The sequence below is a fragment of the Danio rerio genome, chromosome 4 (genome assembly GCF_049306965.1).
Source record: "Danio rerio strain Tuebingen ecotype United States chromosome 4, GRCz12tu, whole genome shotgun sequence".
NCBI classification, from domain to species: domain Eukaryota; kingdom Metazoa; phylum Chordata; class Actinopteri; order Cypriniformes; family Danionidae; genus Danio; species Danio rerio.
The window spans coordinates 70,864,796-70,885,731 of record NC_133179.1 but is presented as its reverse complement, the minus strand read 5'-3'; the positions used below and the strand labels follow the sequence as shown (position 1 = coordinate 70,885,731).

The following is a 20,936-nucleotide window of genomic DNA, read 5'->3' as shown; positions in this document are numbered from 1 at the left end:
TGCTAGCATGTTTAAAGTATGAATTAGCATGTTAGCATGAATTTAACATGAATTAGCATGTTTGCTAGTATGTTTCCAGTATAGATTGTTATGTCGTTACTATGTTTCTAGTATGATCAGTATATCGCTAGTATGGATTAGTATGTTGTTAGTATGTCCAATGTAAAGTCAATGACGATGGAAGTCTATGGGACAGCTGCTAAGGTGCCATAAGTGGTTGCTAGGGTGTGGCTAGTAAGTTAAAAGGTCATCAGGGATTGGCAGATTGGTAGTCTGAGTTAAATGAGCCCAACATTAAGTCTGTATGACAGTCTGGCGCAAAGTTATGATGTCACAAAGTTGGGTCCAAAGTTGAGTCAATAGGACTTTTCCGAATTTCCCAGCTCAGATTTCAGGAAACCGTAAGTTGGAAAAGATATAGCAACAAAATTCAGTATAATTTGAAGGTTTAGAGTTAGTTTGGTGGTTGTAGTATGAATGGTCTAGGAGGAGATGTGTTCTTAAAATAGTCTCAGAAGAAGACGACAGAAGAAGAATACGTTTATGTAGCATATCAGTATGTTGCTTTCTTAAGCCACCATAATAACAAAAATAACAAATAACAAAAGCTAATCAAAACTAATGTGACAAAATTACAATTGAGCCAAGATACACAAAAAGATTTATTTCATGTGGAGTTATAAATACAACAGAATTTGATTAATGAAATGTAAACATAAAACACGGCATTGTTCTCACTGTATGAATTTAATATATACAGATAAACAGCTGACAGATAAATTAATTATATTACTATTATTTGTTGTACTACTAAGGGCTGTGCTATATTGGAAAAAAAACTGACAATGCGATGCTTAGCATTTCTGAGATACATATTGTACGTACCTTGGCTCTAAAGGTCAAACAACAAAAAATAAGGTCAAGAATCTTGGTGTGACTCTGGAGTCAGATCTGAGTTTCAACAGTCATGTCAAAGCAGTCAGTAAATCAGCATACTATCATCTCAAAAATATTGCAAGTATCAGATGCTTTGTTTCCAGTGAAGACTTAGAGAAACTTGTTCATGCTTTTATCAGCAGCAGGGTGGATTACTGTAACTGCCTCCTCACTGGCCTTCCCAAAAAGACAGTCAGACAGTTGCAGCTCATCCAGAATGCTGCAGCCAGAATTCTGACCAGAAGCAGGAAATCAGAGCACATCACACCTGTCCTCAGGTCTCTACACTGGCTGCCAGTTACATTCAGAATAGATTTTAAAGTATTATTACTGGTCTATAAATCACTAAATGGCCTAGGACCTCAATACATCACAGATATGCTCACTGAATACAAACCCAACAGATCACTCAGATCTTTAGGATCATATAAACTAGAAGTTCCAAGGGTTCAGTCAAAGCAGGGTGAATCTGCCTTCAGCCACTATGCTCCTCGCTGCTGGAATCAGCTTCCAGAAATGATCAGATGTGCTCCAACATTAGGCACATTCAAATCAAGATTGAAAACACATCTGTTTAGCTGTGCCTTTACTGAATGAGCGCTGTGCTGCGTCCGACAGATCGCACTATTATGTTTTTCGTTTTCTTTTTCATTCTTTTATAACCTATTTTAACTCATTTTAATTTGTTTTTATTCTGTTTTTAATAATTTTTATTGTCTGCATTTTATGTTCCTAAACTTGTCTTTTTTATTCGTGTTTATGTAAAGCACTTTGAATTGCCACTGTGTATGAAATGTGCTATATAAATAAACTTGCCTTGCCTTGCCTATTGTGATATGAATATCATTTCACAAAATGACTTGAGTAGCTGTTTGGAAATAGTTCAGAATGTTACATTGATTGAGCTGATTTTGTAGGATCTGCATAAGATATATAAAAAAGATGAAAACAACAGCACAAAGATAATCAAAAATGAAATAAACAGCGCTTTATGGTTTTCGGAGGAAGTACAGAAATTTAATCATCAAATCTAAAATAACCGTCTTCATTTTATAAACAAATTCAATCTTTGTAAAAATGACGAAAAATGTATAAACTCTTGTGCATGAATTTTCCAATTTCCTCAAAATCTTACAATCGTAGGCCTTAAAACACATCCAAGTAAAAATCGTACACACTATTGGATTACGGTTCAAATTCACATTGACTTCACAAATCATGTGTAGTGCACTAGAAGTAATGCAGGGTTCTTCACAATTCATTCATGATCCCAACACAATTAGAGTAAGTTCACTTAAATTTAAGTGGATTAAACAATAAACAAATAAGTTATCCCAGAAATATCTCAACAATGGTGTTGTTTCAGCTCATTTTAAATAAGTAGTTTGAACAAGAAGCAAAAATCTTTTCTTTTTTGGGGTGTGAACGGTGGTTCCTGGTTAATTATAATCCCAACACGACATTGCAGATGCTGTGATATGAATATTGCAGATACGTACATTGCGATATCGACTCTTATGATGCGATGACCATATATTGTGCAGTCCTAATACTTCGGTCAAATTTAAAATTTTTAAAATGTCTTCCACGTGCTGTCTTCGTTTACATGTTGACAACAATAACAAACAAAAAAAAAAAAAACGTTTTTAAACCTCCTAGATTTAAAAACAAATTTCTAATAGCTAATTTGTTTAGTCTTTGCTCTGAGGTAGAGACCTGCGTGGGACTAAATTTTGAATCCCGCTCCCGCCCGCACCCGCCAGGTTCCCGACCGTCGTACCCAACCGCTCCCGCTTGTATTGAGCATTTGCTGTCCCGCTGCCCGCCCCGCCCCGTTTTCTACCCGCCGCGCCTGATCCCGCTAAAGAGCGCGGGGGGAACAAAACCGAAAATCACCCAGCTATACAGTCCAGACCATTGGTCCAGACAGCCTATAACAAGCTGTCTGTATAAACACACACACACACACACACACACACACATAAGCACCAAGCGCACACACACAGGAAAAGCTTTCTCTCTCTCTCTCTCTCTCTCTAATTCACGTGCGCGCGCACTAAAGGCTGATTTATACTTCTGCGTCAAACGCCGGCGTATGCTACGGCGTCGCTGACGTGCGCCTCTCAAAAAATGTAAATACATGTTGCAACGACGCGTAGCGCAAGCTCTGTGATTGGTCGGCTTGGTAGCGCTGACGAGTCTGGGCGGGACAGAGAGCCGCGCGAGCGGCGCTAGCCCAATGGAGCGATTGTTTACAAGTGTGGAGTAGGATATAAATATAAAGGATTAAAATATTACAAAACATATTATTTTCTAGCCTACATAAATATGAAAAATCACTGCTTTTATGTCTTCTTCATCTCGGGAGGCTTTTTCAGTTCATTCATAACAATTTGCTTTTGTATAATGTTATTATTATTAGCAGTATTATTTATTATATCCATATTTATATTTGTTTAATTAAAAACAAGCTTAGATTTGTCCACCTGTCAGGTTTTAGACCATATGGGGCACAGCATGTGTTTTAGGATATAACTCAGGTTTTTGAGCACATTTTGTTATTATTGTTCATTTATTCGTTTGCTGGAAATTAGAACTGAATTTAGAAATAGTTTTGAAACGAATATTTGCGCTAAACAAACGCAATTAATTATTTATAGACTATTTGATGTTTGTGCGTAAAGGTTTCCCTATCCAAGAGCGAAAGTGATCCATTATCTGTCATTCTCACGCAGTAGATGCTCTGTTTAACAGTTTTCTGTTAAATAACTGTTGACTGTTTGCTTGTGAAATGCTCATTTTTTCCACTTAGACTTACTTTGCGTCCTGTAAATAGCGAATGCGCTCTTGGCGCGACGCAGCTGGCTCTTAAAGGGAATAGGAGATGAGACTCTAATTGGTTTATTCTCAAAACACACCTATAACTCATTAAGAAAATAAACTCAACCTTTTTAGACCATGCGCCACAGCGCAGGGCAGATTTCCCGTCCTTAAATTAGCAAAAATGCGTTCTGACAAGCGTTTGCGCCCTGCGTTTTGCGCCCTGCGCATGGACCGTCAAAATAGAGCCCTTTATCTATTCGGCAGTGGCCATATCAGTTTTATGATGTAGTATTGTTGGAACTTTCGACAGCCAGAATTAATAAAGCTAGAGCCTCAACTCTTGATGCGTGGAAAATGGCTGCGGACAAACTGGCAGGAAGACTCATGGATAATAGACATTGTGCAACAGCTTTGAATCTCTAAATCTCTGATAGTTTGTGTGAATATGTATTTACTTCTGTTAGTGTATGGCTATGTGGATGGATGTCTATATGTACAATTAAATTTTTCTGTTATTTGTCTTGATTGCAGTGCTATTGTGGTATGACATGGACTTTGGCACCGCTGGGGGGTGGGTTGGTGGTTTTTTTTTTTTTGGGTGGGGGGGGGTTGAGGAGTGGATCTTGTTTATTGAAAGGAAATTGTAAAGATGCTACATGCTACAACCACTCACATGTAAAATCAAACTTAATAAAAAACTTAATCACAAAAAACAAAACAAAATCGTCACTTTTGGCTTTAAGTATTGGCTCAGGCGCTGGTACCCTTTTAAAAGTATTAATTTGTCACCGTATGATAAAAACCAAAAACGGTAAACAATCCAACATAATACTGGATGAATCTGTGTTTTGAACGAATCTGTTGAATTAATACACATTTTAAAAGCTGATATGTAGCCTCCTATCGACATAACTGATACAAAACCTAATTTAGTGTTCAGTGTTTGTCCATCAGCATGCTGTAAATCATTATATAGTCAAATCCAAGTCTGTTAACATTCTACTATGAACAAGCAAAGACTTTTATTGACTAGCATTAACAAAGGTTTGCTGTAAATGCGGAGTGTTCTCAGTGTTCAGAAATGAGACCTTTTGTAGAGTGTTAGCATTATAATAATTGATTTGATTATAATAAAAGCTATAATGAGAGATGAAAAGGACAGATGATTACGATGGCAGGGAAACGTACCATTGTGATGAAATGATGTTTAAAGCTTTAGAAGTCAGCAGGAACAGCAGAAGAACGCTTTCTCCTCATAAACCACGTCTGATTCCTGATTTGTCTTTACCTACAGACAAAAAAAAAACAAGAATACAAACCACAGATGAGCGAATGATCAGTCAGGACCCACAATAACTGAGGACATGAGGATACCCAGCAAACAATTCTGTGTTCAATAGACGTCTAGTAGACATCTAAACGTAGACAGCTTGGCTAAAATAAGGCTAAACTTGGGAACATCTAATAGACATCTAAGAATAGCCCAAAACAAATAAACAGGTTAGACCAGGGGTCTCAAACTCGCGGCCCTCAGTGCAATATTTTGTGGCCCGCGCCGACCGCTGTACTCTGACAGAATCAGCGGAGCGGGGAGAGAGAGCGCTCCCCGCTCCGCTGATTCTATCCGTACACAGCGGTCACTGGCATTCCCCGCCCACCGTTTAAACAAAGGGGCGGGGATGCCGGTGACGTCACCACGCCCCTTTGTTAGACGCTGTGACGGGCGGGAAGTGTTAGGAGGGAACTCGCGCCGGCCAGAACCAAGGTAAGGTGTTCCCGCCCCTGCCTGCCACTTAGCTACCTATCTGCAGCCTGCCACCTACCTAGCTACAGCCTGCATCTTATATATATTATAGGTAGATACAGACTGGTACAGACTGATGTGACTGGAATCGGGTGGGGGTGTTTTATTTACACATATATCCGCCTTTTTTTAGGTGAGGGAATGGAAGTTTTGAGTGAGTTCCCCCACTTGAAGCGCTGTCAAGTCTCTGGCAGCAAGAAGTAGGCAAAAGATGCCATGTTCAGAAGAACTGTTCATAATCTTCACTAAATGTTCTATTAATGTTCAGGACACTTCATGTTCAGAAGAAATAATTAAAACTGTTAATAATTTACGTTTGAGGACTTTTTTTTGTGAAATCCCTTATGCGGCCCAGCCTACACCCAGACTTTGCCTCCTGCGGCCCCCAGGTAAATTGAGTTTGAGACCCCTGGGTTAGACGGACTTTATAAGTGTAGTCGTTCATTTCTGTTTAATCGAGGACTAGTCTAGTTTTGGCCTGATCTTAGATGTCTATTAGATTTTCACTGACAGCCCAAACTATGTTTAGATGTCTATTAGACATCTTTTAAAAGCAGAAAATGCTTGCTGGGTAAAAAACAATTTTAATTTTGGGTTAAATATCTTTAAAGGCGCCGTATGTAGTGTTCTCTACTTGAGGGCGAGTTTTCACAACAAACAAAGGTGTAGTTTGATGATGCTGTGACTGAGTGTGGAATCGAGGGAGTTGTGGTCTTTATTATCCTACGGCACCCCTGCTGAAATCACGGTAAAGATGAGTAAAGTCAACTCTTATTATCATGGTAGTATGAAGGAGAGTGAGGCTGAATGCTGTGAGTTTGACAAATTGAGCCTTTAATAAGATTATACAACTGTAAGATGCAGGGGTGACACGGTGGCGAAGTGGGTAGCATGTTCGCCTCACAGCAAGAAGGTCACTGTTTTTTTTTTTAAATAAAGGGACTAAGAAAATAAAATAAAATGAATGAACGAACTTTAGGATCCAGCCATGATGATAATCTGGTTAGGGTAGAAATAAAGCAAGTAAATAATCAAATTCACATTTCAACTGTGGAGTTATCAACTGTAACACCACAGAAAAACATCTCAAAATGCTTCTCCTCAGTTAAGTTAAAGGTGCGCAAGATCAGGAGAATGCACTGTCAGACTGTGTGTGTTGTGTTTGTGAACGCTGTCACAAACTGACCAGACATATGATAGGACGGAGCTTCTCATTCATCAAATATTGAGTCCGCTGCTGGAAACAGTCCAGCTCATTTACATACTTTCACCAGTGGAATCCATCACTAGTTATCAAAAGCATGCATGGGTTTACCTTCTCGACCAGGTCACGATTTGCTTTATTGAGAACAATTTGCCTTCACCACAGACTCTCGTTAGACGTCATGGATGTGAACATCGATACTTGAATATTAAAATCTTTGAATAATTTTCAAATGTGCCAAAACAAAGATTCTTTTTAAATAAAGTGATTACCTACAATGACATTTTACATGTGCTTACAATGGCATACTCTTACTGGCTAGGCTTCAAGGATTAACAGGATAAGAAAAACCTGGATGACACATTTCAGAGGCAAGTTTTATATTGCGTTAAAAAAACATGTACGATTTTTATTCTTGGTGTTTTAAGAAATGCTGTTCATGTTAAATAAAATGGCACTAAAGTTCATGTTTGTTTAATGCTTTGGGTTTAGATTTGATCAATAAAGAACTACATATCTAGCAACAGTGAGCGAGTCGAGAGGCGCCACATTATCCATAATGCATCAAAATTATCCTTGTTTTTGAATAAAGCTACTCAAGTCAGCTGGTAAAGTTCTATTCATATCTCAATATACAGAGCAGAACATGTCACTTTGTTTTATTAACTGGATTGTGTGTAACATAAACAAACAAACAGCAACAGAACAGAAAGACTATATATGAAAAACTGGCATACATTCAACCCAAGCTCATTCTGGAAACGTAGCCCCGCGGACGTTTCTGGAGGCCGCGATTTAAGTGGCCGGAGGTACGCAAGGCCGTGTTTAGTTTTTTTCGAGCGAACGCTGCGGCAGCGGTTCCGGAAATCAGGTAAGACGAAAAACGGAATCCGAAAAATAAGGGCGAGAACGCGGCGGGATCCGAAAACACGGTCGAAATCGAAGACGAGGGCTTTTGCTTTTTTTTTTTTTTCTGGATGGCTTTTGCGAACCGTCGCTCGGGTTTAGGGAAGGAGGAGGAGGAAGAGGAAGGCGGCCGAGTCGGGTAATCCGGCGGCATTTTGTGCAAGAACGGCGCGCGCTCCCGAGAGGCGCCCGAGACGCAAAAAAGCGCGCACAGCGGCCTCTCGCGGATCCGAGAAAACAAAAACCGCTCGAATACGTACCTCCCGGGATGTAAATCGCGGTCCGCAGAAACATTTCCACAATGAGCCCGGGTTGCATACATTCCTAAAGTGAAGCTCTAGGCCAAGGTTTTTCAATTGGTGGCCCCCTGAGTCAATTTGTTCCGGCCCTCCAAATAGTGTGACCATGACATCAAAAATAAATTTAGTTCAGTCAAAAAATGGCCGCTATAGTAATTTCAAGAGTTCCCATTTAGATATGCTTAGCGTTCATAGCAGGTTTGGCATGCTGTCCCGGTAGAGAACCCTGAGCTCGAAGATACTTAAGCCCAAGGCTCCCGCCTAGTCAATAAGCATATAAGGGGATCCGAAATCAGGTAGGTCTCGAGAGCTCCCCCTTAGAAAAGGGAGGAAAAGGAGGAGATGGGGTGGAAGGGGGGATTCTTCCAAAACGAAGATAGAGCAGTAGGGAGAAAACAATCTATTTATAGTAAGCTTGGATCACTCTGATTGGTTTATTACTGATTACAGATTAGAAGCAAGTCGTGCTCAATCATATTACGTGCTCCTCTCGAAAATAATTTGTGAAACTTCACGAAGTGACGTGCACCTGTTCCATACAGCACGAGATGCAGTTGAAGGCTGCGCAGAGTGCGAGTTACCGGACATTAAGCGAGTGGCGCGAGCAGCCGTCTGAGCTGGTGTATTTGCATACAGCAATTTGATTGGTTGACGCTTCCGTCAGCGCTTGAAAAGTTGAGAAAGTCCCTTCTGCAGCGAGCAACATCGATGAAGCGGCGCCGACGGATCCACAATGCAGTTCGGCAACGTCTAACGTCACCCATTCAAAGTGAATGGGAAGCTTTGAAGCTGACGCCCCGTGTGAATAGGGATGCGATGATTAGCCGATTTCACGATTAACCATGCTTTGATTCAACATGGTTAATTAATCGTAAAGGCTTCTCAACGCCGCGTTTCTGCTGCACAGAACGAAATTGCTGCAACTAAACAAAGTTATGCCACCAGTGTGCTAGTTTAAAGTTTCGAGCTTATACCGAGACTAATGCGCACGCACATTGGATTAACTATTGCAGCACATTGCACACATATTGCGTCTTTTCCGCACGCAAGTTCGTTATCTCCAATGGAGACATGCGCATATTAGGAGTGGACCGACGCACTCGCGCCCTCCAGGCGCACACAGTAGAAATGAAATCTCACGCTGTAGTAGTGAGAGTTGTCCGTGGCTATCGGCGCAACGTAAACAAAAGATATGTTAGACGAAATACTAAAAATGATTGTGTATGTATAAACGCAGATAATAACAGTTCATTTAAATCCTTAGCTAATATATAGCCTAAATTTACATTAGACAAATACGATTTTTAATTTATTCTTACTTTTATTTATTTATTCATTGTTCAGTCATTTATTTTCATTATAAAATTATCACTCATGTTTAGGTCCACACGGAATCTGCGCGCGCAGAATTCCGCAAATTTTCCGCATTTTCCGCAGAATTCTGCAAATTTTTAGCCCATCATTAATTCTGTTTATTTACTTGAGTAAATGTGTAAATCTAAATTTATTCAGTTTTTATTCAGTAATTTATTACTTTTTATTTCATATATTAAGGTTTTAGTTATGACGCTCCGCTGGATACTCCCAAAATAATTCCGCAGAAATACGCAGATTTTTAACAAAATTCTTCGAAGAAATAGCGAAAAACGTTCGCAGATTCCGTCTGGCCCTGCTCACGTTTAAATCTAAATCTTTTTCATTTATTTTTAAGTCCAAAGACAGAAATGGACAATTGTTTGTTGTTTATTAATATTTTGTGCTGTATTTGGTTACTGAGCAGCAATAAACAACACTTTACAATATAAGCAGTTTTCTTGTGATTTTCTAGTCGTGTTTTGAATTTTAATACATGCATAATAATGGTGATAACCGTGAAACCATGCTTATCCTTCAGACTATATAATCGTACAACCAAAATCTATAATCGTTGCATCCCTAATTGTTACGCAGTTTAAAACGAAACATGAATGTGTCTGAATGTAGAAGCCTACTTGATGCACTGATTTTGTCGAGCTTCGAAATACAACACTTGAATACGTTTGTAAAATTGCCACATCGTACAATGCACTGATGTTATGTCGTTTCAAAATACAACATATTAACATTTTTAATGTAGAAAAAGCCAACATGGGTGTCTTAAGGAGCAAAAATACAATATATAGGCTCTTACATATCTCTCCTGCCCCTCATTGGGATGCTTTTCATGCACAGGCCCCCATGACAGACTAATTGAATCGCCCTGCTCTAGGCTAACATATGCAGACAGTTTGTGTGGTCAACTTGTCACATGGCATTACTATCTTGTTGAATAACCATAGTCATATGAACACAATCACCAGCATCCAACTGCTGCACAATAGAGGACTTCATTACTCCAGCAGAGGAACACACTGATAAACAGCAGCTGACCGTGTGTCTGGTCTGACAGTGTGCAGATCAACATGTTATTGGCCACTGTGTTCATGTGGTCTGTGTCTTGTTGAGGAGATACTTCAAGTAATCAGATGGACGATTTGCTAAATAATAAAACAAGACTTTAATTTATTATATATTTTTTTTAAAACTGTATTATTTTGTAATTGTAAGATAGGGTTGTAACGGTATGAATTTTTCACGGTATGATAATCGTCTAAAACAATACCACGGTTTGACGGTTTCGCGGTATACGGTATGTTACAAATGTTACAAAATAATAGAACAGTGAAGCAAATTTGACTTTTTCCAAATAATATATTTTTAGTTACTATAAACAACAGCACTTACAATGAACAAATAAAAATAAGAAAATAATAAATAATGTGTCAAAGTCCAAATAAAGTCCAAATAAACATGGTGCAAATCCTCAGTAAAAAATAGATATAAATATTTACTATACTATAAATAGTTACATAACGAAACTAGATTCAATATGGAACATCCCTAGGTTTTATGTGCCAGCATGGATATGGTTGTCAGTGGATATGGATTTGGATGTGGTTGTCTGCAATGCAGACAAACAGCTGCACCTTCATTTGCGTCTTTTGAAAACAGCAAGAGCAGCAGTTCGTCTTTGCTGTGTCACTGTTTTGTCATGTTTCTGTGCTGCTGTGCATGCAAAAGTGCTTAGTATGAGAATTATTTCATGCAAAACTTTTTTTTTTGCGTTTTATTTAGCCGCGCATAAATGTATGCCTATCTCTCATTCCGTGTTGTTCAAAAAGCTTGGTCCACAAACAAAAGTGAAACCTATGCTTATTGGTTGTGATATAGCGAGTTTGAACCAATCTGGGCATGGAGGAGGGACAATGCATCAATGTATCATGTCTGGTTTGTCCGGAGACACAGTGACGAGCGTTTCTTTGTCAAATCAGCGTTGTCAAATGTTGATGACGTAACCGCACTGATTCCGGAGCCTCTGAACAGTCCGCGAATGTTATGTGATACAGCACTGGAAAGCTGAGATTCTCTTCTTTATGCTAATCTTTGAATTGTATGAATCGGATCAGCGGATCAAAAGTTATTAAACATTTAAGAGCAATACTTATTTTTAGCCGCGGGCGGCTGTCTCGGTCTTTAAGGGTTAAAACCGTTGATATGCAATTGTTCATGGTATGATAATCGTGCACGTTCAAATCGTGGTAAACCGTCATACCGGTATATTGTTACAACCCTATTGTAAGACTTACAAGTTACATTCAGTTATTATTTTGGCTATACTGCCTTACACACCAGGGTTCAACGCTAAGCATTTTTTCAACTGGGCCAGTGGTTCCGATTTTTATTTGCCCTGCCAAAATTTTCACTGGCCCCAACAAAAAAAGAAGTTAGTAGCTATTTGATAGTGTGTGTGTGTGTGTGTGTGTGTGTGTGTGTGTGTGTGTGTGTGTGTGTGTGTGTGTGTGTGTGTGTGTGTGTGTGTGTGTGTGTGTGTGTGTGTGTGTGTGTGTGTGTGCGTATTTACAGTACCGGTCAAAAATTTTATACATTTTTTAAATGCTTTTTTAAAGGAAAATTATTCTGTTCATCAAGGCTACATTTATTAAATGTAAAAAAAATGTTAAATTGTTAAATATTTATAAAAAAATTTAATAACTACTTTTTTATTGTATGTAGTTTCAATTAAAAGTATTATTTCAGACATTATTGCTTTTATTACTATTACCATTAATAACAATATTAATAATAATGATAACAACAATAATAATTAATATTAGTGATTTCTGAAGGATCATGTGACTATGAAGACTGGAGTAATGAAGCTGAAAATTCAACTTTAAAATCACTGGAATAAATGAATAAATTAAATGATAAACTACTTTTGAACAGTTATTTTATAGTGCAACATTTCACAATGTGTACTGTATTTATGATTAAATAAATGCAGCCTTGGTGAGCAGGAGAAGCTTATTTTAACATATTTATCAATCATACTGACCCCAAACTTTTGAGCAGTTGTGTATATGAGCAATTCCGTGCAAATGTCAACCTTGCCATGAAAAGAAAATTACGTTTTTACCAAAATACGGAAACATTTTTGGGTTTTTTGTGTAAATTTACAGTACTTTAAAAATACTCAAAAATGCATCTGTTAATGTTTTCAAATTATTCTATTTGATTGACCAAAGTCACACAAATGGTCATTACACATGCGTCACATCCATAACAGAGAGATGTCACATCCATAACGACACTTTTTCTTTAGAAATGTGAAAATATTAAATAAAATAAACCCAATCATTTTTGTTTTATAGAGAGCCGACTCTAATCCTTTTGATTAGCATTATTTCTTTTGGGTTGTGCAGTTTAATTCACGTAATTTCTACAAAGTGTGTTGTATACTGTAAACTCGCAGACCTTTTTTGTCACATCCATAACGCTTGCTTATTTTCCTCATTTAAAGTACAAAACACGTTTACAGATTGATATTTTTCTGCTCCCATAACTCTGTGGCTAGTTGCTCTAGAAAATATAATCGAATTATTCAATATAATGTTAACATATACTTTCTCTGTCAATTTATGTGTCGAGTTTATACTGCAAACGTCACATCCATAACGCTGGAATTGCTCATATCATATTTTATAAGTGAAAATGTGCACTTTAATTTTAACAACCCACAGACACCGTCACCGAATATAACTCGGAGAGGTCAGACTTTCTCATACAGAGCCTCATTTCAGTTGTCAGGTTTTGTAAAAATCGTATCCATCTATAAAATTAATCAATCTATTAATAAAATGTGGGCTAGAATTCTGCATTATAGGCTTAACTTATAGAGAGATAGCAGATGAACCGAGACTCCCATCAGATCATGAAGCAGATCAATGTTGATCTTTCGAGCTGTCAGTGCGGAAATGAACAAAACAACAGGTCTAATACAACATATTATACGATTAAAATATGGAAAAATGATCAGATGGTAACTTCGGTCAATTTTCCTAACGTATAAACAGCTCTCGGTAATATTTCAGCATGTGTTCACTTTCGCATTAGACATGAAGCGCACATTTACCGGTAGGAATGACACCCCGCCCAGCTCATCATTCTATCTTCGTATACACATATATACACGATCATAGTACACTGCGATATAGCCTAGGTCGTTAGTTCAATGCATTGTTTCGTTTTCTCTCTACAGTCGATCCACTCAATCGAGCAGAGACCGTCTCATTCAGGCGATCTCGGACTGATTGATTTGGCGCGGATTTGATTGTGATTGCTGGATTCGCATATGCCAAACAAACGGCGCTGACGGGGAAAACGAGACAGTTTCCGAAACAAACGTAACATTCTGTACACTGGCCCGAGTGACTCGCACGATGGCCATCGGGCAGTCCTTATTGTCGTGCCCTGTCATATGCCAAACAAACCGCGCCACTTAACAGGAAACGAGACAGATTACGTATTAAACGTCTATGTGTAAAAGCACCCCAAGATTGTATTTGCAAGCAATTGACAGACAGTCGCAGCCAAACTTTTGTGCCAAGGCAGCACGGGCTCGTTCGTCTCGCACGCCGGCCCCGGCCATCGGGCAGTCCTTATTGTAGAGCCCTGCACACAGAACACATTTTCCATTTCAACTCTCAATACTTTTCTATTGTTTTTCAATGTAAACACACACTTGGCAGACATGCGAGACGGTTGTGTTCATGTGCTCAACAGACATAACTATGATTGGTCATCAGTTCACCGAACTCACCGTTGTTTACTAACTGTAACCACAAATACAGAGACACGGGAGCGTTTTAAAGCTGCGAAGATCGGTCGATTCATCAGCGGATCGCTTGAGTCTGGTTCCCTCAAGGTTTTTTTTCTTCACTCCCATCAGGTGAAGTTTTTTTTCCCTCTCCGCTGTCGCCACTGCCTCGACATGGTTCAGGATTGGTAGAGCTACGCATCGATGAATTGGCTCTTCAGTGTTTGAACTCTCAGTAATGATTAAACCACACTGAACTGAGCTAAACTGAACTGAACTGAACTTAAACAATAAAACCTGAACCACACTGTTCCAGTTACTATGACCATTTATGTGAAGCTGCTTTGACACAATCTACATTGTAAAAGCGCTATACAAATAAAGCTGAATTGAATTGAATTGTATGTCAGCTCATAAACAGACCAGCTGATCTTTGCAGCGTTAAAGTGTCACTGTGTCTGTAGTTACAACTGCTAAACATCTGCGAGTTTGCACCATAGACTGTAAGATATATGGATGTAGAGTCCGTGACGTCACCCATAGGCGCATAAGAAGCCACAAGTAGGCGCAGCCAACCGTCGTCATTTTGTTCGCGCGTCATCACACCCACGGCGGGATACCAAACAAGGGCAAAGAGGCGGAGAGTGAGCGGAGCTACAGACACCTGCTGGCATTTTGCTTGGACCTGTTTCAGACACACTTTACTTTGGGAGAACGCTTAATACTTTATCACCTGTGACTCGTTTGTATTCTGACCACTTGTGCTTGGTTGTACACTATATCAATAAAGTGTTTAGACTTTCAAAAACACTGCTGTAACACATTGAGCCACTAAACATTGTTCTTATGACGTTTTTAAACAGGAGGAAAACGCGAATTACTTCCAAACACTTCAGATATAGTCTGTGTTAGTTACTGTAAGACTATTGATGAAATCCAGCATAACACTGTATGACAACGCTTCAGATGACTGTTCTAGAGCCTACAGCTAATCAATTCGTCAGATTCTAGAGTGCATTACAGCTCTAAATATAAATTTAAACGATAAATGATCTTAAATAAAACAAATACATGTACAGAGATGGTATATAAGTATATAACTTTACTCACATGGGAAACGGAGGCCACGTGAATGGTTTGAGCACAATTAAGTGCACACAGCATGCCATGCCATCTGATAATTGTAGGAAACAAGTCCAAAAGGCAGTTGAGTGTGTAAAGCCACATAAAACAACACAGAAATACGATAAATATGCCGAGTTCAGTGGCTAATCTGCAGGATTCAGCTGAAGTGACGTGACGGCGACCAGCGAGACCTAGCTGTCACTCAAGTGGCCACTCCCTTAATTATGCAAACTTAATATAACTTAATATAAAGGAAACGGATGAGTTATAAAAAAATTCACCCCCCTCACAGTTGTCATGAAGGGTAATATTAGCTGTATTGACCAAAATCTTTTTTTGTACCAGACTGTAAACACCTTTTTTTTCTGCTGTAAAGTTGGCCATTCTAACAGTGGGCTCAATTGAAATTTGCTCTGTTTTGGAGCCAGGAGCGGCCTGGACTAGCGGAATTTCGGATGAATTGCAGTTTTAGTTACTTCCGTATTGGCTTCCTGAGAGAGAGCGGGAGGTTGCCGCTTGGTTTGCACACTGCCTTTTTGTTGACATTACAGAGCAGTGTTCTGCGCATTTATGCTATTCTTTATGTCACTAGGGAACCAAAGAATCAACGGACTTGGTGCTAACATCGAAAATGCGAGCATTCATACAGAATATTAGCATCAACTGTCACATGGTACATTACATTCAACTTCCATATGAAAGAATTGAAAACACTCGAAACCTGCGCTAGTGACGACATGATGAGGATGTGTGTGTGTGTAGTAGTAGTAGTAATCGTAGTAGTAGTGGTGGTGTCACAGTCCTTATGACAATATTTCCATCCCTACCCCATTATGCTCTATTTCAAGGACCAAGGGGAAGGTGAAGGGGTAGGTGTAGGTATATGGAAGGGGTATGAAATAGAAGTGAAATAGGTCCTAACTAAGGATAACACTTTAAAGTTTCACACAGCCAATCAAACACGCGATATGTAGATTAGTGGTTTTGTTTATCTAAAACTTGACCAAAATGAAACCAATACAATTCATCAGAGACCATACCTGTAGCTATTTAAAATAAAAATATATAATAAAAAAAGTCATTTAAAAAGTATTGATTTGCCACCAGTAAATACACACCCTACACCCCTACACACACAGCCTATAGCACTGTAATGGACATATTTGCACTACACTGCATTAAATATGGATGAAGGATCCGTGATAAAACACAAGACATCAGGCTGATTCTCTGCTGGACAGATCACTTAAACTCTCTCATAAATAATAAAACAAAAAAAGTCATGAGGTTCTTCAGGTGTGTTTGAAGGGCTCAATAAGAATACTAAGGAGCGATTGTATTTTCATGCGCGTTTCTTGACGTAATTTGGACATTGAAAGCATTAGTTTATCGCCAAACTACTAATTCTGTCACCCTTCTGCTGTTTCAAACCCATTAAGACTTTTAGTCATGCTTAGAATATATATATATATATATATATATATATATATATATATATATATATATATATATATATATATATATATATATATAAATAACCAAATTAAGCCTTTAAATGTCACTTTAAGCTGTATAGAAGTGTCTTGAAAAATATCTAGTAAAATATTATTTACTGTCATCATGGCAAAGATAAAATAACTCAGTTATTAGAGATGAGTTCAGTTTAGAACTGTTTAAAAAAATCTCTCCGTTAAACAGAAATTGGAGAAAAATAAACAGGTGGCATAATAAACATTAAACACATAAACAATAAACATTTTGGCATTTTTTTGCCAGGATCTTGATGGTTTATTGTGGGTATGTTGTTTACATGAAGAAATCTGTGTTACAAGTTAAACAAAAATTCTATTAAACAATTATATTTTGAATTTAAATAGTTTTTGTCTTGCATTTACATTAATTTTACATTTAAATAGCCAAAATTACAAGTTTCAGAAATTTAAATGTGATTAATCGCGATTAATTTTTTTAAAAAGGTGCGATTAATTAGTTATTTTTTTTAAATCGATTGATAGCACTAATATATATATATATATATATATATATATATATATATATATATATATATATATATATATTTTTTTTTTATATATATGTGTATATATATTTATATATATATATATATATATATATATATATATATATATATTTATATATATATATATATATATATATATATATATATATATATATATATATATATATGCAGGGATGCAACGATTAACCGATTTCACTATTAATCACACTTTAATTCGTAAGGGTTAATTAATCATAAAGGTTTCTGCATGGAGCATAACTGCTGCATCTAAACAAAGGTATGCCAATGGTGCGCTAGTTTAAAGTTCCTTGTACACCGAGGCTAATACTCACACACACTGGATTAACTATGGCTGAAGCTATAAACTAACTGCCATTCACATACCGTGCTCAGACTGAATCCATATTTGTGGACACATATTTGTTCTCTTTAAGAGGGAAATACTTACATTTACATGATATACGAATAGATTTACATTAGACAAATATTTTTTTTTTTTACTTTTAATACTTTTCAAGATTTATTTATTTATTCATTGTTCTGTTCTTTATTTTCAGTGTCAAATTATTACTTATGTTTAAATGTCAAAAATATTTTTTCACTTATATTTATCTCCAAAGAGAAATGGACTCTTGTTTTTTATTATTATTTTGTGCTGCATTGTTAGGTTACTGCAGAGCAATAAATAGGACTTTAAAACATAAGGAGTTTCTACGTGATTTTATAACTAGTAGTGTTTTAAAATGAATGTTGCATAATAATCGTGATTAACGTTATTATTTCTCAGACTATAATCGTACAACCAAAATCTGTATTCGTTGCATCCCGATATATATATATATGTATGTATATATATATGTATATATATATATATGTATGTATATATATGTATATATATATATGTATATATATATGTATATATATATATATGTATGTATATATATATGTATATATATATATATGTATGTATATATATGTATATATATATATGTATATATATATATATATATATATATATATATATATATGTATATATATGTATATATATATATATATACATATATATACATATATATATATATACATATATATATATATATATATATATATATATATATATATACATATATATACATATATATATATATATATACATATATATATATACATATATATACATACATATATATATATATACATATATATATACATACATATATATATATACATATATATATACATATATATATATATACATATATATATACATATATATATATATATATATATATATATATATATATATATATATATATATATACATATATATATACATATATATATATATATATATATATATATATATATATATATATATGTGTGTGTGTGTGTGTGTGTGTGTGCTTGATTTAAGCATTTTTTAATGCAAGCCTCTCTCAAGCCTCTAAGATCTCTTTATAATCGTTTTGAAGACTCAGAGTTTCTGTTGTTATGACTCTTAATGTAATGTCTTAAGACAAAAATATTTATTTGTGCTTAGGAAAAGAATTAAAGGTATAGTTTGCCCAAAAATAAAAATTTGGTCATCATTTACTCATCGTTCATTTGAGTTTTTTTTCTTCAATTGAACATAAACAAACATATTTAGAAAAATGCTGAAAACCTGTAAGCATTGACCTCCAGAATACAGGGTTCATACACATTTTTTTTTTTAGTTTGCATGTTCTCCCTGCCTTCGCGTGGGTTTCCTCCGGGTGCTCTGGTTTCCCCCACAGTCCAAAGACATGCGGTACAGGTGAATTGGGTAAGCTAAATTGACGGTAGTGTATGAGTGTGTGTGTGAATGTGTGTGTGGATGTTTCCCAGAGATGGGTTGCGGCTGGAAGGGCATCCGCTGCATAAAAAACTTGCTGGATAAGTTGGCGGTTCATTCCACTGTGGCGACCCCGGATTAATAAAGGGACTAAGCCGACAAGAAAATGAATAAATATCATAGAACACACAACAATCTATTCTGTTGAAATTTGTTTTTATATCTATGCAACATTGATTTTGATAACGTGTACACAGTAGCACTAACAATGTGAGAGCAAGCTTTTGGCCAAGGACAGAACAGAAGTAAAAAGTTAGGGCTGCACAATGTATCATTTCAGCATCGATATCGCAATGTGTGCATCCGCAATAGTCACATCGCAGGATATGCAATGCTGGGATTATAGTGTAATATTGAGTTTAATCATAATGAAGTAAAAGTGTATCATCTGCATTAGGGGTGTCACGATTTCGATTTTTTATCGAAATCGATCGAAATTCATGCTCAATTTCGATTATCGAATCAAAAAATGGAATCGTCGATGCTGCCATGCCCCCATGTCACGTCAGCTTGGCTTGCCAAGCGGGAAAAAACAGGCTTGTTGAAGTGCTTGTTAAACTGCAGAAGCAGGAGACCCGTCAACAGAACTTGAACCCTCTCCTCTTTCAATGAAGTCGCTGGTGTGTAAGCATTTTGGATTTCCAGTGAGTTATGTTGACAACGTTCGTGTTGTCGACAAAAAAAAACACAGTTTTGCAAGCTCTGCTATGTACGTATTACGTACGGTTCGTCCGATAGACAACACCGGCATCACGATCCTCCGCCTGCCCCCGTTGCAAATCCGCTTGCGAAAAGTTCACACTCAGGCCCTGTTTACACTGTCTTTGTTTTTAAATGGCATTTTAGAACGACAACGATTTGACATCCACAGTGGCGTGTAGCATTTCTGAGCAGCCCTCCTTCCTCTCTACCTCTGAAAAGGCACATCACGTGACCACACAAACACAGACGCACACACAGCCATGTGCTCGAGACAGCAGGTCCAGGCAGTCAGAGGACTGCTTCAATCTTTCACTCACTTGTACTTAGTTATTTTAGCGAACACCTCAGATACTGTTGGCTGGTTCCTGTTGGTTGTGCGTCTTTTTTACCGACGCCATTATAACGACACAGATCACTGCCTAGTCACGCGTCCCGCAGAAAAAGTGATTGACAGGTGGTAATTATGTGTGTATCTTGCCTTTATTCATTTACTGTATGATTTGTTTATGGGTAAAACAAACACCACGCAGGTCAGGTAGTTTAAACGGTAGGCGACAAATAATTAATTGGTCATTAATTAATTAATTATTCATAATCGAAAATCGAATCGAATCGTGCCTTTAGAATCGAAAATGTAATCGAATCGAGGATTTGGAGGATCGTGACACCCTTATTTGTTAAGCAAGATTTCTTTTCATTGGTGTGTTGGCCAATTTAAAGGCTAAGTGCATGTAGCTAGACCTATAGAGTGCTGAGATGTTACGATATTACCGAGGACTTTATTTCTTTGTTCCAACTTCCAAGTGGCCTATAGTGTACGTTTGTTACGAATAAATGATGTTAAAACATATAAATGACTCATTCTTGAAAAACTGCATTAGAGCTGTGTGCATGAGCACATTTGTATAATGTCGGGCTGTAAACGGGTTCGGGCTTTATAAAGCTGTCAATCAAAATGTACCTGTCGGACTCTCTTTCTCTCTCTCTCTCTCTCTCTGACCGCGAACCTAAGGTCGCATAGAATAAGATTATTCTGCCTCTGAAAAAGCTT

General features: G+C 37.2%; 1 protein-coding gene across 37 annotated transcripts in view; it reads right to left on the bottom strand.

Annotated features, from left to right (window-relative positions):
* Positions 1–20,936, bottom strand: part of rab3ip (RAB3A interacting protein (rabin3)) — an 847,807-nt gene that overhangs the window by 823,222 nt on the left and 3,649 nt on the right. For 20 of the 37 annotated variants that reach the window (XR_012401567.1, XR_012401568.1, XR_012401570.1 and 17 more), the window contains exon 2: positions 4,948–5,047. The gene's annotated coding sequence lies outside the window, so the exon portion shown is untranslated. 37 annotated transcript variants of the gene reach the window in all.